The sequence below is a fragment of the Protopterus annectens genome, chromosome 1.part2 (assembly GCF_019279795.1).
Source record: "Protopterus annectens isolate FY-2018-M chromosome 1.part2, PAN1.0, whole genome shotgun sequence".
Taxonomy (NCBI): Eukaryota; Metazoa; Chordata; order Ceratodontiformes; family Protopteridae; genus Protopterus; species Protopterus annectens.
This window is the reverse complement of record NC_056727.1, coordinates 191,608,673-191,630,455: the sequence shown is the minus strand read 5'-3', so window position 1 is coordinate 191,630,455 and position 21,783 is coordinate 191,608,673.

Genomic DNA, 21,783 nt, shown 5'->3' with positions numbered 1-21,783 from the left:
TTTCATTAAGAGTTTGTGAAACCATCAAGAAAAATACAGCATGTTGAAAACAGGGATCAACGTTAACTAAAACAGTTCGGCACATCCTTTTCTTAAACTCATGAATTGAAAATGTGTTATAATAACAAAGACACTAGTTGTTATCCTAAGACAGAGAGGTTCATAGAATCCTAGGTTTTATTATCCTACTGGCATTCAAGAACCTTGACGGCATTAACCTAGGGTTGATATTTTTTACATCCCACATACATATCAGTGTTATTTCAGTTAAATTACTTATTCTGATTGCAGGAGGAAGCATGTTCCAAATTTTGCAAATCAGTGTAATAAGTTCATAACTTGTGTCACATCATTCAGGTCAGGTGTCTGTCTAAGAAGGCAGATCCCAGAATAGCAGGATCATATGCTCTTTCTTCAGCCCAAAGGTGCAGACTGTTCTTAAAGGACTCAATATTCTTACTGCTTCTAATTTCTGCTGCAAGTTTGTTCCATAATATTATCATTCATTGTGTTAAAACAGAGTGGTGTAATTTAGTTCTCATATGACATAAACTGGATTTCAAGTCATTATGTCTGTGTGTCATGTTACTGTTGTATATTTTGGGTCTATATCGCTTACACGAAAACACAAGTACTTGAACACCTATCCATCGACCTCAGTACAGCAAATGGTCCTTTCATCAAACCTACACGCCAGCGAAACTTTTCCCAGGAAAAAGAGTTAGCCGTCCAACATGTTGAGCAATACACACACTGCAGTATATCGACCCACCAAAGTGGGGGATATGTCCATCACACCTCTTTACTTAAATATACTCCAAGATTGCACAACAGAGGGGAAAAGGGCAATTTACAGATGTTGGACAGCTAACTCTTTGCCCTGGGAAAAACATTCACTGATGTGAACATTTGATAAACAGCTGTTTGCTGTATTGGGGTTGATGGAGAGGTGTCCATTTCATGTAAGTGATATAGACCCATATATTTTTAGGTCTAACAGAGCCTGAGGTATTGGATCATGAAACACTTTCCATGCAAGTATAAGTTTGTCATAAATATAATGGCAAAGAATTACGTATAACCTCAGTTGTTTATATCTATCTGCATACTTAAGGTTTTAAACCAAAATCATACTTCTTGTACATTTCTGTTGTACTTTTTCATTTTAATTTTCCTGCATTGCAAGTGCAGAAGATGTATGTATGTATATATATATATATATATATATATATATATATATATATATATATATATATATATATATATATATATATATATATATATATAGAGAGAGAGAGAGCTATATAGTCTGACATGCATTTATATATATATATATATATATATATATATATATATATATATATATATATATAGATATATATATATATATATATATATATAGATATATATATATAGATTCACTTTGGAATGTAGAAATAGTGAAATATCAAATTTCAGTATCTCGAGATCAAGTCATCGAATCTGCAGTTGCATGAATGTTCAGAATGTCGAATACAGAAATCTCGAACCTGCAGTGGTGATGGTGCATTAGGTAAGTGTAAAGTTTTTTAAGGGTTTTGAGGAGTGTTTGTGTGTGTGAGTGTGTTGGGGAGTATTAAGTGTAATTTAAGGTAGGTAGGTAAGAGTGGGAGTGTGTAAGTGTTGAAAGTGGTCGTATTTGTATGTATATGATGTGTGTTTGTGTAAGGAGGGTGTAGAATGTGTGGTAGTGGGTTTGCTGTCTTCCAGTTTTTAGTGCGACTTCGGAGTTAGTATATATAAGAAGAGGGGTGTGGGGGGCGCATCCACTCACATGGGGATGCAGGGGGGCTTGCCCCCTGCTTATAGCAAGGTTATATGTGTGTGTTAGTTTTGTTGTGTCTGTGTGTGTTGGTTTTGTTTGTTGTAGTGTCGGGAGGTAGGTGTATTTGTGTTTGTGTGGTGTATTGTTTTTGTGACGTTCGTGGTTTTAAATTTCGCAGTTTTGAGGTTTTGGGTTTGTGAGTTTTTGGCTTTATAGTCTCGAGATACTGAAATTCGATATGGATCATTGAGAAGTGCATCACACTACATTTTCATATGTCATTTTTGCATCATAGTTTCCCTGATAAAATGTTGTAAGGATACTTTATTTATGATGAGGCTTTTCTTAGATTAAAGATGTTTTCTTATCAGTATTAATGACAGAGGATATAACCATGGGATGAGAGCAGAAACACCTTAGCTTGTCAGTTTGGTTTCTAAGATATTGTCGTCCGTAAATGGATTTTGGAAAGTTTATTCCAAATGACTTTGATTCTCTTTATTAGTTAACATACGGACATGGTTATGTAATGCTGAACGGTTTATATATATTTCAGAATTTCAGGATTATAAAGTGAATCCGTATTACTTATGTGTAAATATGCTATGTAGCCTACTATGTAATTTAATCCAGTTTTCACTCTCTGAATAACTTTACCCGAGGAACTGTTATAATGTTTGCTCTTCTAATCACTGTAAATATTCTAGATGTAATTTGTATTGTCTGCCCATCTAATCTCTGTAAATAATCGATTTGTAATTTGTAATATGTGACATGTTGTGTTGGATTTGTTATTCCTTGGAGCTTTTCTCCCCTGGGCCTCCACTGAAAATGGACATGTATCCAGTCAGACTATCCCAGTCAACAAATGTAAAATAAATAAATTGTATAGCCAGAATTTCTATAAGGATTATGTTTTTATTGATTTTTGTTATATGTTAAGAGTTCTGTCATGAAATCCTCATGCTCTTCAGGGAAAAAGACAACAGGTGGGGATTCCTATAATATTTGTTGATACCAATCTTAATTACTGTATTTATAGTTTCTAGTCTGCACTGGATTTCTTGGCTTCTGACCTTTAACTATTGTGACACTGACATCTATCCCAAATCTGCAACAGGGAAAAGAGATATGTCTTGGAATCCAAATCTGCAACAGGGAAAAGAGATATGTCTTGGAATCCAAGTCTGCAACAGGGAAAAGAGATATGTCTTGGAATTTGTGGTCAGCATTTTGGATCTTCAAAGCATGCTTTAGCAGTCTCCCTTGTCACTAGTTTTATTAATGAAACTTCCAACATTTAGCCCGCATTCACCTCTCATTTACTTTCTCTCCTCTTTTGTCCTGTGATTTGAAGAGTTGGGAAATTTACTGTATGACTGAAAAACAATCGTGCTAAATACTTGCTATCCCCATGCATGTGGAATGAGTAAGAATGGACATATTCTCAGTTGTTCTCAATGGGGATGACATAGCTAAATGTATGATAGTGATCATAAATACAGCTCATTCATTCAAGTCAAAATGGGAGAGATAGTGGAGGAGAAGGCATGACGGAGTGTTTGTAAATTAATAATTTTATGTTGAAAAGGACTTTGAAGTGCACTATTGATTTTGTATATGCTGCTGAGGTAATCTTAAATAGCTAACAGATTGCACAACAGCACCGTCCCTAATAGTGGTAGTGAATATGCAGGGAATAATTACTCGACTTTACATAGGAAAGGCAATTCTCTATTATCACAACCTTTGCTTTTGTTTACTAGTTGAGTTCTTTAGAAAAATTAGACTCATATTTAGGCATGATCTGTGTGGCCACATAAACCAGTTGAAAGGAAATATACATCTCTCATTGCAGAAAAGGTAAATCATGTCAGAAAATATTCACATAAAGCAGCATTTATCTGAATCAAGCAGACAAGACTAACTTCCAATTAAACAAATATTTAATGGTTATATTATCTATCGTCCTTAGGGAGCTTATACTGTATTAGACGACCAGTCATACAACAACCTATAATACCACATCAGACACTTACTGAGCCTTCAAAAATTAATAAAAGTTTTAATAATCTGTTTTTAGTCTGACGCTTAAGCCTTAATATAACATGGCCTTCATCTGCAGTACAAGAAAAATAATTGCATCAATAGTCATTTTTATTTATGTTAAATGTGTCTATTAACACTAATTTGTATAGTTCTGAAATCACCACATTTCTGGGGAAGATAGGTTCAAACAGTTCTTGACAACAGAGGACAATTTGTAAGTGGAAATGAGAATTTAAGTCAAAGATAAAATTTATCTTTCATTTCTTAGATTTATATGGGGACACTGGGCAGTCATTCATTAAGATGGTTAACAGCCTAGCCAAATGCACCCTCTGAGTAAATCATTCATTAGTGTTCTCTTTATTTGCCCCAGGCGGTCATGCAACATGACCCTGGAAAAGCATACAGACTGTACACAAACAATAACCTGAGGTCAGGCTTGAACCCTGGAGACATCAAACAGAGATCTAACCACTGAGCTACTTCTGTGCAACATCTGCAACATCTGGTGACCTTAGGCTGTTGATGGAAGAGTTAAGGGAGTAAAACATTATATTTTACTTTAACTAGCTATTTGTTTTTAATATAAAGAAAATAATGTATACATTTCACCATCATTTTTGGCCTGCATGCCATCATTCAGTGGCAATGGGTAGATATGCCAGAACATTTTCCTGCCCTTTCAAAGTTTTGTTTCTCTGTATTCAGGGATGATGTACACAGAGTCCTTCAATTTCTTTTTGATTTCATTTGATTTTCACAGTGGCCTTAAGATGCTGACATTTATTTTATTTATCATATGTTGACCAAGTTGCACCACTGACACTAACTGGTTGAATGGCATGAAAGTGTTTTAATTTGCTTTATGCTGTGAGTGGTACCGCACCCATAAAATATATTTAATATGAAACTATAATGATAAAGTTTGCCTTATTTATTTCCTTGTTTTTTTTTCTTCACTCTATTTATTGTCTATATTGGTTCAAGGGATCTGGAAATAAAAGGTCTAGAATATAAATATAGGCACCATAGTATTAAAGTATTCTATCAACCCTGACAGCATATATTTTTAAAATGTGCATAAACAACGTCCAGCTAGACAGATCCCGAGGTCAGGATTGAACTCTAGCACTTAAAGCTCAAAAGAAGCATTTTTTACCACTGTGGCACTATACCACCTTGTTGTAACATTTTCTTCCTTTAAAGGTGGTTGTTTATTATGTGCAACGTAAATAAAAGTATAATTATTTCTCAGCTTTGGACCCAAAACAGCAGCTCTGTATGGTACAAGTGAAAACATGGAACAGAAGATCTAAATGAAAGAGAGAGAGAGAGAGACGGAACACATGATTTTAGTAGAAAAAGATCAAATTACAAATCTTTCAACCACTTTTTTCCACTTAAGGATATTGCTTAAAAAGTGGGATTGAACAGTGCACATAGATTAATAAAGCATACAGGTCATGTCAACATTAACTTTGAAATAACTGCATCATCTTTTGTTCCCTAGAATTTTTTTAAGTTATTCATTTTCTGTCAAAGCTGTGGGTTGACTCAGTCTGGCTGCTAATATATTACATATTTATCTCTGGCACCTTACTGACTGTGACTTTACAGTTAATATCAATGTCAGCTGAATGGCTATTCATGAGCAGAGTGAAGTCACAGTCAGCAAAGTCATAATGCTGTTATGTTTAACACACCGACATTTCAGTCATTTCATGGAATAAACTACTATTTCACATAAGATATCAAATTACCTAAGCAATTTAAACTAAGTCAGATGAAAACACCTGAAATAAAAATTAAATGCATGTGTAAATAGATGCATTACAGATATGTAGTCCTGAAAACAACCTTTGACCTGACCACATGTATGAATCACCTGTCGGTATTACCCACCTACTAACATCCAACAAGTGCTGTCTTCCTCACCAAAGTCGAACTATTTCACCTGTAAATAAATATAGACGACTGATTATATGAAAGAATACTAGTGTAACAACTAGCTCTTTAGAGGAAATGTCACTCTCTACTTCAAAACTGAAGATTGAAAACTCATGTAGCTCAGCAGGTCAGTCATGGGTGCAGTTACACACACACACGCACACACACACACACACACACACACACACACACACACGCACACACACACACACACACACATGCGAGCACACGTGCCATGCACACACACACACTAAAAATGCCTTTGGTACCTGTTAAAACATTTTTAATACTTCTGAAATGAGCTGTTAAGAAAAGAGGATGATTATTTGTTTAACATCAGCAAGGGTAACAAGAATATTGAATAATAAATACATCTTCAAAGGATATTCGGTCTTACATGATGGCAGCAGACATCTGCAAATGAATTTAGTCATAGATCTGCAGAGTTGTATATAAGCATATCATGCATGTGACTGAGATGTCAGCACTTTTAATGAAGGTTCTGATAATAAAAAGTTAAACTTAAATTAGCTTACTACAAAGCAATATTTAATGTCAAAGAAATATTTGATGTCTTTGGTTTGATATTTGACAACTAAAAATAAAATCAAGGTCATCTTAGAGTGTTTTACACTCTTCTCTTTTGTCATTTGGTGTGTGTGTGTGTGTGGGGGGGTGAGTATGTATTTTAATGTGTGTGCATATAGGAGGGCATCTTCAGTTTCTATTCTTTAGTCAGATATCCCCAGTACAGTTTACATTACAAAACTAGTGATTTTCAAAGCTCTTATTAAATAGAGTCTTTTAGATTTTAGTAAAATGATAATGGTTCCAAAGATGACAGAAAGTGGCAGCTGGTGACAGAAAAAAACCTTGATAAGACGACAACAGCAAATCAAACTACTGCCACTTTTTCTGTTTCATGTTTGTTAATACCACCTCAGCTTTTGAAATTTAAAGCCAGGTTCAAAAGAAGCCAGGTGCTGAATCATAATATTAAAGCAAGGAAGGAGTTCCATGAAAGCGAAAAGATCTAAGAGGGGATGGCAACAAACATTGCTTTCAACTGCCTTTTGTAGGCCTTTCTGCAGATGTCACCAGTTGTTATCCCCAGCAGAGGCTTCAAGCGTATAGCAGTGCCTCTGGCTGATTCCAGCTCAACGTTTCAAGTGTCAATCAGAAAAGGAAGGACGCAGCTTAGGTCCTGGTCATTGTCCTGTGAAAAGAACCAAGCATTTAACATTGATTTAGCTCACTCAATATATAAAGATAGAGCCAGCTTTGTGCAGCTAAAGGGCCCTTGGCAAGGTTGCTTGTAGAGCAATTCCACTGCATCCGATGCTCCTTGGTTTAACTGTCATACTGTGGTGTCTGGAGTGTTGTGAAAGTTATTCAGAAATGAGTGAGCAACTTAAAAAGAAATAACATGCTCCAGCAACTTGCAATGGGAGCTGTAAAATTGCTTTTAACCTCATTTAGCCCCAAGAAGCTTTTTATGTATTGTATTTTTCTTTTATGAAACCAAATTATTACCTAATGAATCTGCATTCCATCATCCTATTAAAAAGTATTATTCTGTTACAGCTTTCCTCTGTGATACACACCCTCTCTGCTGCTTTCTTTGTGTAGAAGGAATGCTAAGAAATTCAGGATGCACTGCAACATGGTCTTGTAGCAAAGCACATTTGCAAGTGAATGTTCTGCAGGTGTTCATTACAGAATTAGTAAGACTGCTTCATAAAGTAGGAGGATTTACTACTCACTGCAAGCAGACTTAAGATTTAGACATCACATCAGTGTGTCATTGTTAAAAGATTCAGTGTGAACAGCAAGAGCACAACCCTTTGTAAAAATTGCAAGCACAGTATACTACAATCTTTCAGAAAGGGTTTTGTATGTCTCACTTTGTGCATGCTGGCCATATTTGCCGTACTGTCGTAATCCTCCCTGACACTTCACTGTAGTGCCACAGAAGTTATTCTGATGTAAATATTAGAAAATGATAACTACAGCAAGGAAACACTATGTTGTTTTGAAAGAATCATCAATTTTTCTTGACAAAACGCTGATTAATTTTCATATGAATATTTCATTGATAAAGCTGTTCTGTCTGTCTCCATTCATTCTAGCTAAGGGATGTATATCTTGCATTATTTTATAACATAATATCTATAATGTGTCTGTTTGCATTCTATACTGGTTTGTCAGCTTCACTTCTGCCAATCACACTTTTCATACATGCCCCTCTTCAGTGAAAAATGTACTTCTTACCATCGTCATAACATTGAATTTAGAGTGTTCATTTATTTTCATTGGTACTTCCTTAATTCATTACTGCCATCCTGTAAACTAATTGAAAGCCTTCTGGTCCTAGATAACATATCATTTTAGAATTTCTTTCATCCTGTTGATCATGATAAAATTATTATTGGTCTGTTTTATACTATGGCATATTTTCTCCATTTGTGATGTATAACCCTGCTCTGTGGCATATATCTAGCAAAGATCATTGTGGTTAAAAGTCATAATTCTTTCTCTTGCATCAAAACTCATCTATTTGTTCCACATAATTCTGCACATATTATGATCTGCCTCATCTTGCTATCATGGCATAAACCTAACAGGCGTTACATCCCAAAGGCTCCTTTGTTGTATAATGAATATAATTATTTAGTGTCCCAGCCTTGTACTTTACTCACATAATTCTCTACCTTAGATTTGTAAGGTTGTGCATTTTTACCTGAGAATGCTGTCATGATCACATGATCTGTTCTCAAGTTGTCTTTCACCCATGTGTACTTCATTCTTCCTTTCACAATAGGGATCTCAGACACAAAATTTATTCCAGAAAAAAGTGCACAATCCCTTTCCATTAAAAATGTTTCATTTTTAAAGACAAGAAAATATCTCATTTCTATTACTCCAGTGCTGTGCTGCAAGAGGAAAATATCAACATGGCCAGACCCGAGAAGGCCTAACAGAAGTGAATCTTTACACACTTTCTTAGCCTTTTAATACATTGTACGTTTCTTTAGAGAATGATATGGTGCCATTGCAATTGAGCAGTGTGGCTTCCTTAAGGGGATCTCATTTATTAGTGTGTTATTATTTGAGAGAGTGCTTCCCATATCTGTCTGATATCAGTGTAGGGGAATAGCTCTGTTCCCAGCTCAAGACACTGAGCTTTTATTTAGACCAATTCATGAATTTTGTTGCTTCTGGCATAATGCAGTAAGATTACATGTTTTCTTTCATATACTTCTCTGGTTCTAGGCAATAACATTTTCCATGTTTGCCTGATAGCTTAAAGTCCTGTTGTACATTTATTTTTTTTGTTTTTCAGTTAATATTTTAACTGGTTTCAGTAGTGAATACTGATTGCCTGGCATATAGCAACTAGTACTGTGTAAGTAAATGCATTTTTATTGAGTTATATCTTATCAGTTCTTTGATGCATCCTCATTTTCAAGCTTGTATGTCAGGTGGTAACTCACTCATAGTTTGGAATTCTTAAATCTTTATCTCCACACTGGTACCATCATCTTTTTTCACCTACTCTTTACTTGACATCTGAGGAAGTATTTATGACTGATGTACATACTGTTTGATGGTCATCATTCTACTCCACCACTCAACCCCCCCCCCACACACACACACACACATATCCAATGGAACTCTCCAAAACATCTGAACTTATACCACAATTGTGTAGCCAACAATTACTTGTAACTGGGAACAAGACATGAGTTTTAGTTTGTCAAATAAAAAGCAAATGACACAAACTAAAAAAAACTTTGAAAAAAAAGCAATTTTGCACTATTTTTCTTCACTATTCTCTCTCTCTCTCTCTGACTCTTTCATGGGTCAATGCACACTTTTTGGCTTTTTTTTTTTAGTACTGATCATCAGCCCATTCTGCTCATGAAACATCATCAGGGCAAGAGTCAGCTGGGAGAGACAATTATTGAAGCAGCCATCAAGGGTGGTTTTGCTTTCTTCTTTGGTCTTAACCCTTGTATGCACTCAGCAAAGCTTAAAGGAAGGTTGTGCAGTGGGCTGACAACAAAGACCATCCCCCCATTTCAACATGGCACAGTCCCTCTAAGCAACCCTGCTGCTACAGAGAAGAAAGGGGTGATGGTTTCCCCAGTCTCCACCAAGGCAATCACATTGACTTCTCCTGAGTGCACACAACCCCCCCCCCCCCATGGAAAAGCCAGTGGGCAATGCCCTTTCAGTCCTCCTTCTTCTGCTGCCTGGTTCCACCAGTGCTGAAAACATTAATTAAATCCTAGCCCCCTGGGTTAGAGTAAGGGCTCCATCCCTCTATGCCACACAGCCAAGTCAGAGTTCACTGCACACTTGAAAAAAATGTGGTCACTGTGAGGTAATGAAAAACCTGTGTTGATTCTGTGGAAGACTTCATCATTACAGCAACCAAAATATAGTACAACTAACCAAACTGGATGATATATGAGGTTTGGCAACAAACTGATTTGTCCAGGGACATCTTCAGTAGGGGGTTAGACAAATATATTAGTGACAGATAAGAGGGTGGGGGGATGAAAGGGTTAAATAGAAGGAGGGTTGATTGTGAAAAAATGAGATAAGGGGTGGGGAGGGGCCTAAGTGGCTTAGGCAAGACCAGCTGGGTAAGGAATCACATTTTGGTGTGAACTCGCTGCTGCAAGTGATACGTCCATGATGACTGGATGGTGCTCGTTTGTGCAGGTAGGCCTCAGATAGTTCTAGAGGCAGTGGTACTATTTTTCTTTCTTTTTCTCCTTTGAACGCTTGGGTTTTGTGGTTTGGGTTGCAGGTTTAGGTTGTGGCTTAGTTAGGTTGTGGGGTTGGGTTTTGTTTGATGCACAAGGCCTGGGTTTATGTCAGGCAGAGAATTAGGGCACCGGTACTTCTACATGCCTTTGCACTCATTAAAGCTGTTTATAGTGGTTTACCTTTACATGTGCGTATTGCACAAGGGCGAACAGCAATTTTACGAAAGGCAGCTTGCAAAGTTTGCAAATGCCGAATGGAAAAAGGTTCAAATGTGCATTGAGTGAATGCACAGTGAGATTCGTTCATTGCACATTCGACAGTCTGGGGCAGATTGCACTATAGTGGGGATCAGAAAATGGTTCCTTTCCCCACTGTAGTGTGATCTCGGAGTTAGAATAATAAAGTAGGTGGTGTTGTCATTTTTTTCGACATTAATGTTTGAAAATCAGTGAATCAGCTTTTGATTTGCTGATTTTCAAACATTTACAACTGTTGCTGTTTCAGGTTTCATGGTTATGATTCGCTCATATGAGCAATTGCACCACTGTGTTTCAGTGCTATGAAGGTAAACCCTTTATAGCATCCCTTTAAGTTAGTTTGCCTTGTGGTAAACCAGTTGTAGTGGGGATTACATCATACTTCTCAAGTTCATGGTCAAGCAAAACCTATTATTTCTAACCTTCTAAGTTTGCATGGAGAGGATGCATGAAATAGTTCCTACTATAGGGCCTTTATTCCTCCCTTACTGATAGCTTTGTCAGATTACTTGGTTTAGGTGGTTGAGAGATATGGGTTACATTGCCACTTCTGTAATCATGGTTCTGTGCACATTGCAAGTATTCTGGGGCTAACACATTTCAGCAAGACACTTATGCTGCTGTTCTTACCATTTGAGTTTGATGTTTGGCTGTTCTGGTACATTCCTGGCAGAGGTCTCAGCCATTAAAGATTGCATGCTCAGTTAACTTTGACATCTTGGTGTCTCCAGTTGCAGGCTCAGTTGTGCTGGATGGATGTTAGGCTGTTAAGGTCCTGGCATGGCTGATCAAAGCTGCATCCTGGGATGGATTTGTTGGTTTTGACCCAGAGGCTCTAGAAGGCTGAAACATCCTCTGTGCTTTAACTGGATGACCGGAGGGGAACTGTATGTTGTATCTTGACCAGATAAGTTTATCTAAGTTAAAAAAAAAAGAAAAAATGATGAGGGCTGAATCTGAATATGGGCACATGCAGGACTGGGGGTGCTATTCTACGTGTGTGGAAGTGTCACATGGTAGGCGAATAGCAGTTATGGGCCTGCTTCATGAAACAAAAAAGGGAAAATTGGTAGGGATAGTGTTCAGTGGTGATAGTGCTGCCATTCCTCCCATTTTCTGCCATTGGTGATGGTACGCTACCATGTTTGCTTTTGGGTTAGCTGGCAGGTGAAGATGAATGGCTTTTCATGGGCTGAGTGTGACTGCATAGTGTCTGCCTCTGTGAGGTGTGGTGATAGCTGGCAGCATTTCTCTCCACTAAAATTAAAAAAAAATGTTTTGCAGGGGGGTGGTTCTAATGTGAAGGGTGATGGACAATTGGAGACAAGAGATCGAGGTATGTGGGTTAAATTTCTCTTGCTTACTTTAGCTTTTGGGCTGCTCCAGTAAAGCATCCTGGATGACATAGACAGAGGAGTTTGGTCATTATTGAAATTTCCTTATAGTTGCTGGTGTTGCATGTTAGTTGGCAGCTGGGATCGATGATGTTAGGAGGCCACCATCTATGCTGTTTCCTGGGTAACGCAGCTCCTACGAATAACAGCCACTCTCAGTACATGTGCATAGTGGCATTAACCTTTTCTGGAGGCGGAAGCAGGTTAATTTGCTGATTGGCATTCCAGTTTGGTTATAGCCTTCAGAAAATGTGCTGACACAGTCTGTTCTTCTAGCCACTTTCTAAGTTAGACAGTAGTACGTAGAATGTGTCAATAATTAGGTGCCTTGCTTCCCTCCTCTTGTCGGGCTTTGTGCAGATTTGTTGAAGGCCATACCTTTACTTATACTCAACTATACACTTTAATTCTAATATGGAAGATGCACTTCTGAATCTCAACTCAGTTAGCCAAGGGATAAAACAAAAAAAAAAAAAAAAAGTATTGATGCACGGAACTGATAACATGTAGAGTGTGTTAGGCAAGGGGGGAGGGTTGAGTGCTCAATTTGTGATTGGCAAGTGGGAAAGGGTAGCCTTTGGTGGTTTTCAGCTTTCTTACCTCTCAACCATTCAGATTTTCACAGAATGTCTTGAATTTGACTTGTGTTTCATCCATTTTTATAAAAAAAAAAAAATGGTTTCTGGCTTCATACCCTTCAGGAAATTCATGCTGATGTGAGACCTGTTCTATCAGTTTTCTAAGTTTGTGTGAGCAGCATTTGGAATTTTTTTTTCCAGGTTAGATTTGGTAGCACAGCCTGATTTATTTGAGTTAGGATGCTGTGGGTTGGTGAAGTGTCAGTTCTGAAACGTGGAATAGGATCATCGTATTGGAGGAGAGTGTGGCCTTTTGGTTTACTGATGGGGCTTGTCCTGACTTTTCCTACGGGCTTGCGAGGTATAGTGATCGGCTTCATGTTACAGCCTGACCAGTGTTGAAGCCCTCACACCAGCTAAGATTTTCTTTGGTTATATAATAAAAACAAAGAAAAAAAAGTATATAATAATAAATAAAATAGGGATTAGGTAAATGACCAAGTTTACTTGGGACCAGATGGGGGTAGGGTGGAGGTGTTTGGGAGGTGTCTAGGTTTTGGGGCTTTGTCCCCCTGTTTTTTGTAGGATTTTCTCTAGATTTCTTCTAAGAGATTGAGCGGTCTGCCTTTGTCTTCCTTGGCAGGACTTGTTCTTACCTTCACAGTTGGTCCAGTTTTCATGGCTGTGTCCTGGCACATTAGTGGCAAGTCATTGAAGATTGAAGGTACAGTGTAATGACAAAAAATGTCTTTAGGTTTACGGTGCAGAGAGGTATGTGTGTCCTCATGTTTGGGTATGTTTTCGTAAAACTGTGACTTGGGAAGCCTTGGCAAGAGTGGTGATGGCCACGAGTGCAGACTGCATGTTCGGCTACCACTTATGATGCTGTGGGATCTGCCGGGCTCTCGGCTTTGGTTTTGTAGGGGCAATGGTTGAAGGTTGTCCCCCTTGGTGGGTGGTTTTGGCCACATTTATTGCTCTGGGATATTGAGAGGTGAGTTCTAACATATTTGTGTTCACACACACTTTTATGGCATGTGGGATACAATTAGGCTGGAAGCCAGGTATTGTGCAGGACAGGAATAAGGGGAGTGTAGGAGGGTCTTTGTTCTGCGATCATGGAGGGGTGGACCTTGTTGGTGGGAGCAGGTGTTTGGGATGGCAGTGGGGTTGGTTGGGTACACAGCATGTTGTTCATTTGCTGATTTCTTCTTGAAGGGGGTCACGGGTGGTTTTCATCTGCACAGATTTTGCTTCATAGTTTTTGTCCATCTTATATAAATTGTGGCGCCTTAGCAAATTGGGGTAGATTTACATCAGAGATGACATTTGGGGTTCTTATACCTGACAGGACATAAGGTAGCCAGAGAAAGGGGGGTCATAGTGAGAAGGTTTCTGTTCTGGTAAAGGCTAGGTGATTAATCTGTTTTCTTTTGCAGACTGCAGAGGTGTAGAATTGAATGGGCTGTGGTTGGTGACCAGGCGGAAGAGTGGCAATTACAGACCTATTGCCATACTCTCTCCTTTGGCCAAAATCATGGAGAAATGCATTCATATGCAACTGTTAAAACACCTTATAGACAACAACTTATTAGCTAACTGCCAACACGGCTTTAGGCCATTTCACGGTACTACTACTGCCCTTTTATCCTTCTCCGACTGTATAAATAAAATTGATCTCTCCAAAGCCTTCGACATGGTTAACCACAAACTTCTCATTAACACACTGAAAAACCTGTCCCTTGATACTCTTTCTATACAATGGTTTGAATCCTACTTAAGCAATAGGCAACAAGCAGTCTTGTGGGGGAACAACCTATCTCCCCATCTCCCCATCTCACTAGGTGTCCCCCAAGGTTCTATACTGGGACCACTTCTATTCTCTGTCTTTATCAATGACCTGTACACTGTTATTCCTCAGGCCTCCTTAATACAATATGCTGATGACTCCACATTAATCTGCACAGCCCCAAATCCAGCAGACCTTCAATCTCTTACCCAAAAAGTGTTTAACACAGTTGAGGATTGGCTACAACATCAATGTCTTATCCTAAAAAAACCAAACTTCTACTTTTTACTCCCACCCATAGACACACACCTCTCAACTTCACTGTCACTTATAACAATGGAACTATTATATCCCCTGACTCTAACACAAAACTCCTAGGAGTACTAATTGACAATAACCTTAACTTTGAGGCCCACATAATACCATAAAAACAGTTAACAAAAAACTAGGCTCACTATATAGAATCAAATCCTTTCTTACCCCACTAGCTAGATCTACTATTGCCCAGACCCACTTAATCTCTACCCTCCTCTATGCCTCCCCTATTTATACTAACCTCTCAAAAACTAATATGAACAAACTAGTAGTCTCATACAACAATATTGCAAGATTTGCAACTGGCTCTACATTTAGGACCCACCACTGTATTAATTATAAAAATCTTGGATGGCTAGAGTTACCCAACCTACTTCTACTTAATCAATTAATAATTGCCTATAAAATCCTGTACCAGCCTAGTAACACATACCAACCTTATCACTCCCTACAGTAACCTAGCTACTAAAATGCTAGTACTAACACACATAGCCAACAACAAGGCAGAGGACTCTCTATTTTCTAACACCGTTGGTAAAACCTGGAACTCTCTTCCCAGCGACCTAACCTCACTACCATCACTTACACAATTCAAAATCAGGCTTAAATCCTACCTTAAAACACATTGGCTATGCACCTGTCTTAACCCAGACTAACAACTCTTGTCTTCTCACAAAATTTCTAAATCTTAATGTCTGCATAATCTACCTGCATACTGGAATCCAGAAGCAGAACCTGTCTTTCAACTAATTTGGACTATCTCTTATATCTTAATATCTCTCTTTGTCACTCTAGTATCTTATGTTAACACACCTCTTTCTAGCATGTTCTTGTACTGTACTTATTTACTTATTTCTTACCCAACTATTTATTTCTATATGTTCTTTTCTGCATAAATAGCTAAATTGTATATAGTACTTCTGTTCCTTAAACTGTGAATTTATTTACTGTTTTTATTTGATTAATGTCATACACTGTTTGGCCTCTGCTGAAAATGGATATGTGTCCAGCTGGACTAGCCCGGTCAACAAATGTAAAATAAAATAAAAATAATAAATAAATAAAAATAAGAGGATTCAGAGTGATGGAGCCTGTTTCTATGGCTGTCTTAGTCACTTAGGTGGTGTTCAAGGAGGTCAGAGATGGCTTAGTGCTGGGTGAGCAGTGGTCAGTGCCCTGATGAAATAGCTTTGAAAGGTAATGCATTTTCTTGCATGGATTTTGACTGTTGGAGTGGTGCACAATGGGCTTGCAGGGGGAGGTATGTTGGGGCAAGGTAATGCAGGGTGGGGGGTTTATAGGGAGTTTGGGGTTTACAGGTGCAGTAGAATCACAACAATCATAGGAGCATAGGAGGCTATGAGGTTAATGCTTTAGGACCTTGTAGGGTAGCCAAGATTAATTTCTTATTTCCACATACGACTTCTATTGTCCTTTGAGGGATGTGGGTAGAACCCCCAGGGTGAGTTTGCAGTCATTCATCCAATCTGTTTGACAGATGGACAAGGAGGTGTTTGTTGCGGGTTTTATTATTTATACAAGGCAGTGTTTTGTTTCAAATGTGGCCTTTTTGGGGAGTTATGAGTAAGTGAAGTTGCATGGTGGCCAGTTTAAGTGGGTTACTTTGGTAGGGGTTTAAGTTGGTAAAGTTTACCATTGTGTTGCCTTTGGGTTAATTCACTGGGATGGCATTTGGGACATATGGACAGTGCTGGTCTGGGGACTGGCATTTTTACACATTTTATAGGGGAGCTGGATTTGTGGGCATAAGCTGTGGGGTTGTGTGGTTAGGTGGACGATAGGACGGAGGTAAGATTGGGGATGTTGAACATTTGGAGTTTTAATTTAACATCAACTAGGTTTAGAGGGTGATGGAGTTTAGGATTTACTTCAGTTGTGTAAGGTGGCTGTGAGATGGGTTGTGTTTATTTGCAGAGGTGTATCGTGTTGCATTAAGATTACATGCTTCTGTAGGAGTTTGGCGCTCTTCTTTATAAGTAAAACATATGATAGGGTGAGACTAGATTACTTAGGTGGGTTACAGCAGTTGGAGGGAGGCATTTTGATGGAAAGATTTAGTGATTTCATAGGCGTGGGAGCAAGGTAAGGCAGTTCAGTCAGTCAGGAGGATGTAGCTATGACTACTTCAGTTGCATGAATGACAAGGTTGGGTGAATTAACTTGGTTAGTGGTCACTGGTTTGCAGGGTCAGGGTAGGTTGAGAGGGAAGATGGATGAACTTTGACTATTGTCAAGATGGGTTTTGTTGTGGGGATTGTTTTGGAATATGGAGTTCAAGGGGTTACAGTTTCTGTGCCATTTATGTTATGGCTGTATTTTGTCATTCCAAAAGTGTTTTGAGGGTCATCAAAGGCTAGGATGGTCATTATGTGGTACGCTTGTACAGGATAATTGGAGGGGATGGCAGGATTGCTTTGGAACTTTATGATATAGGGCTGCTGTTAGGATGATGGTGGGCAATTGTCCTGGCATGGTTTCACATAGCATTGGGTTTAATGTTTTGGTGTTGCCTGGGTCAGTTAATGTCTTGGGGCACATTACGGCATTAATATTTGTTGTTTGAGTGAGAAGTTAGTTAATATACAGAAGTTATGCAAATATATGGTTCTTTTAGTACTGGGAAAGGGATCATTGGTTAACTATTAGTCAAGTGGTGGCTTTCACTGGTCATGTGACAGGGTTTTTGTGGTTGTTCTTGATATGGATCCAGTTGGGTTTAGAGAAGATGGGTACACCGAATGATGTTTGGTTGAATCACCCTCTCTCTTTAGGTTGGAAGTTTAGTAAGAGAGATGGGGAACAGCCTGGTCAGGCTAGTGGGTGGAGAAGAGAGACAGGCATGCCCTCTTCTGTTCCTCCTCTGGTGTTTGGATGTTCATTTCAATAAGTTGGGAAAGGAAAGTGAGCAGTTGGAGGCAATAAGTGGTAAATATAAGTGAGTGGAGGTAAGAATGCTGCTTATTTGGTTGGAAGGGTAATTCAGTAAATGGTATATGAAGTGAGTTGTTGGACTCTGCCTTATAAGTAAAGGACTTGGTGGGATGTGTAATTCAATAAATGGTATATGAAGTGAGTTGTCAGATGCTACTTCATAAATAAAGTAAGTGAGTAGAGATATGGATGCTGCTTACTGGGTCAAAATGAGTAAAGTCAGGCTGTCCTGATTAACATTACAGGGATGTTTATGTTGTGATTAAAATCAGCCGTACTATGTTCAGTGGTAATTAATAGTATTGGTTATCAAAGTCATGTTATAGAAGCTTAATAAAGGTAGTCAAACATCATTCTGTGTGATGTGTTTTATTGAAGGGGACCGGGAAAATTAGGTTTGGCGTCAAATCAATTTATCAAGGGACATCTTCAGTAGGGGGTTAGACAAATATATTAGTGAGAGGTAACAGGTTGGGGGGGTGAAAGGGTTAAATGGAAGGAGCGTTGATTGGGAGGAAATGAGGTAAAGGGTGGGGAGGGGCATAGACCAGATAGGTAAGGAATCACATTTTGGCATGAACTTGCTGCCCGCCCTCCCTCCCTGTCTTTTTGGTGGATTGGTGGGGTGTGGTTATTTTAGCACTCCAGGTAGGGAGGAGAAGAGGGACAGGTTTGCCCTCTTCTGTTCCCCCCTCTGGTGTGTGGATGTTTCAATAAGTTGGGGAAGGATAGTGAGCAGCTGGAGGCAATAAGTAGTAAATATAAGTGAGTGGAAGTAAGGACGCTGCTTACTTGTAACCAAAACACTTCGTCACAAAACACCAAACAGATTGCGGTCCCAGTCAACAATAAAGGATGTCTTCTGTAGTTCAATCAAATGCAGCAAGGAATACACCAAAAAAGTTTATTACACAAAACGATCCATAGTACAAATGATAGTCCTGTATACAATCAGAGCCTTAGATTAAGCGCTTTCGTCTCCAATCGGAGACTTCATCAGAATCCAAGGATTAACAATACTAGCACCATTTTATACTACCCAGCTGGTATCTAATTAAATAGTTAATTAATTAATTGATTTCATTTTCTTAAAGTAAAACCTTACCAAAAATACTTTTAAGAGCATTTAAAAATCTGTATAAATACGTAATTTGCAGATTAAAATACACACAGTACATAGGTATTAAACACACAATAAATACGAATATAGGAAATATATATATAATAGGCATAATGATGAACAAATATATGATAATTATGATAAATATATATAAGTATATATAGATGTATGTGTATACTACAATATTTATATCTATGTGTATAAAAAGCCACTACAATAAAATACTAATATAAAATATAATATATAATATATGATATATAAATATATATGTATATTTAAAATTCTAAAAAATGCAAATATAATGTAAATATAAATAATATGTAAATATAAATACTGATACAAATACAAATATACTAGGGGAAGTGACATAATGTATAGATACATATTGTACTGTTTAAAAATATGTTCAAACAATATATATAAAATATTTAAAAATGTTTAAAATTTCCAATAAATTAATGACCCATTGTGTAAAAATTGTGTGTGTAAAAAAAAAAATATATATATATATATATATATATAGAGAAACACACCCAATACAATCAAAGTCAAAATCAGGGAATACAATATAACAAGGAATATGCATATTCTGAATACATCTAATAAAATGTAATAATATATAAATATAATCTACCCTAGGAATAGGTCCAACATAGTTCTGTTAAATATAGGTGATGGTAGTCATAACTTGTATTTCTTAGGATCAGCTGCAAGCATTTTCAATGCTGGGGTGATGGAAATGTGGTCATTAAGCCCCTTACCACAACAAGAGCCCAGTCTAAGTTGCTACATCATTTCTTTTAACTCCAGTTGGGTCTCCCAATCACCACCCCTCTCAATCCATTTTACTTCCTTTATTACCCAGAATTTGAAATCTGCATCCTTACAGACCAAAACATGTCTGTACATAGCATTGTTTTCATTATGTTTGTTGATGTCCCTCACATGTTCATATATTCTGGATCGTAGGTGTCTTTCGGTCTTCCCAACATAGTAGCTCCAGCAGACCTTACAAAAAGCAAGGTATACTACCCACTCGTATAGCAACTACTATAAGTTTTGGCAACCAGTGTTGTTCTAAGACTGGGTATTCTTATCTCTTTTTGTCCTGCTATAAATGCACACTGCGCACATCTACCACACTTAAAAGTCCCACATTTTTTATTAGCCCCATGTATATTGTTGGTCTTTTTCTCTAAGATGTTCTTAATATTCCTATTTCTCCTATAACTATAACTTATATCATTTTTTAAATACATCAGTCTTGATGGCCATTTCCCTAAACATTTCCCAGGTCTCATTGATACATTTTCTAAGCTGTCCTATCCCTTGATAATAAGTAAGGGTCAAGTATGGTGTACTAGAAACTTTATTATTTTGATGGTTATGATTACTCCCCACCATATCACGGACACTACCATCCACTTCTTCATTTACTGTGTAAACGTGGTTACTTTTAACTATTAAAGGAGTATATTTCTAGTTACTTCTACCTCTTTGAACCTGATATTTAACACCGTGTATCAAATCTAATGGATATCCTCTCTCCTGAAACATATCACCAACAAATTCAATCTCTTTTAGGAATTCAGAATCATCTGAAATCATTCTCGCCACCCTAATCATTTGTCCCTTTATAATGTTCTTTTTAGTATATATGAATGGTCACTATCAAAGTGTAAGTAGGCAGTGGAAAAATACTCCTTTCTGTATATATTAGATTTGTAACAATTATTTATGTAATCCTTATCTAACCTCACATCCAGAAAATGTATAAAATCTTTTCCAATATCATAAGTAAATTGTAAAAATGACGTAGTTTGATTAATGTATACAATAAATTCATCTAGCTTGTGAAGTGGCCCATTCCATACAACAAAATTATCATATAAAAATCTATAGTATTTACCAATGTACCAATAATAGTCAGACCGAACTTACTTTCCTAATATAGCATAATAATGTTTGCATATATAGGGGCACAGGCCGAGCCCATTGCCACTCCTTCTTTCTGGTGAAAATATTCACCCTGAAAGTACACATAATTGTATTTCAAAACCAACTCCATGTTTTCTAGTACCAACCTAAATTCATCACTCGTTAGTAATTTCATTTCAGTTAAAATATCTTCAAACAATATCATACCCATTTCTTGTGGTATGACGGAGAACAAATCTCTCACATCAATTGTGATGAAAACACTGTCATTATTGTATGGACACTCACCCATCTTCATCAAAAAATCCCAGGAATCAACCAAGATATGACTATATTTTTTATGGAACTGCTTCAATTTAGAATCCACATATATTGCCAAAGGTTGGGTCTTAGATCCCTGGGACGAGACAATAGGTCTCATAGGTGGGTCATATACAGATTTATGGACTTCGTATTCAAAATAGCTGGTATAACTGGTTTTGAGACTCGAAGGAACTTGTAAAGATCCATATTAATCAAACCCTGCAATAAGTTGTCCTCTAATACTATGTCAATCTGTCTGTAGGATATGTTGATTTCATTTTTGATACTTTACTATATTGTTTCTCATTATCTAAAATATCCATCATTCTGGTCGTGTAGTCCCATTTGTCCAAAAATACCACGCCCCCACCCTTGTCAGGTTTCATGACTCTTATTTTGTCGTCCTTACTCAGCTCTTTTGATAACTTCATTTCAACTTCAGTTAGGTTTTTGACTGGTTCTGTATTATGCAAGTTCATCATACGTATCCTCCTAGTTACACATCTCTCAAAATTCATAATTTCGTTTTGTATTGGGGGATTAAATATACTTGCTCTC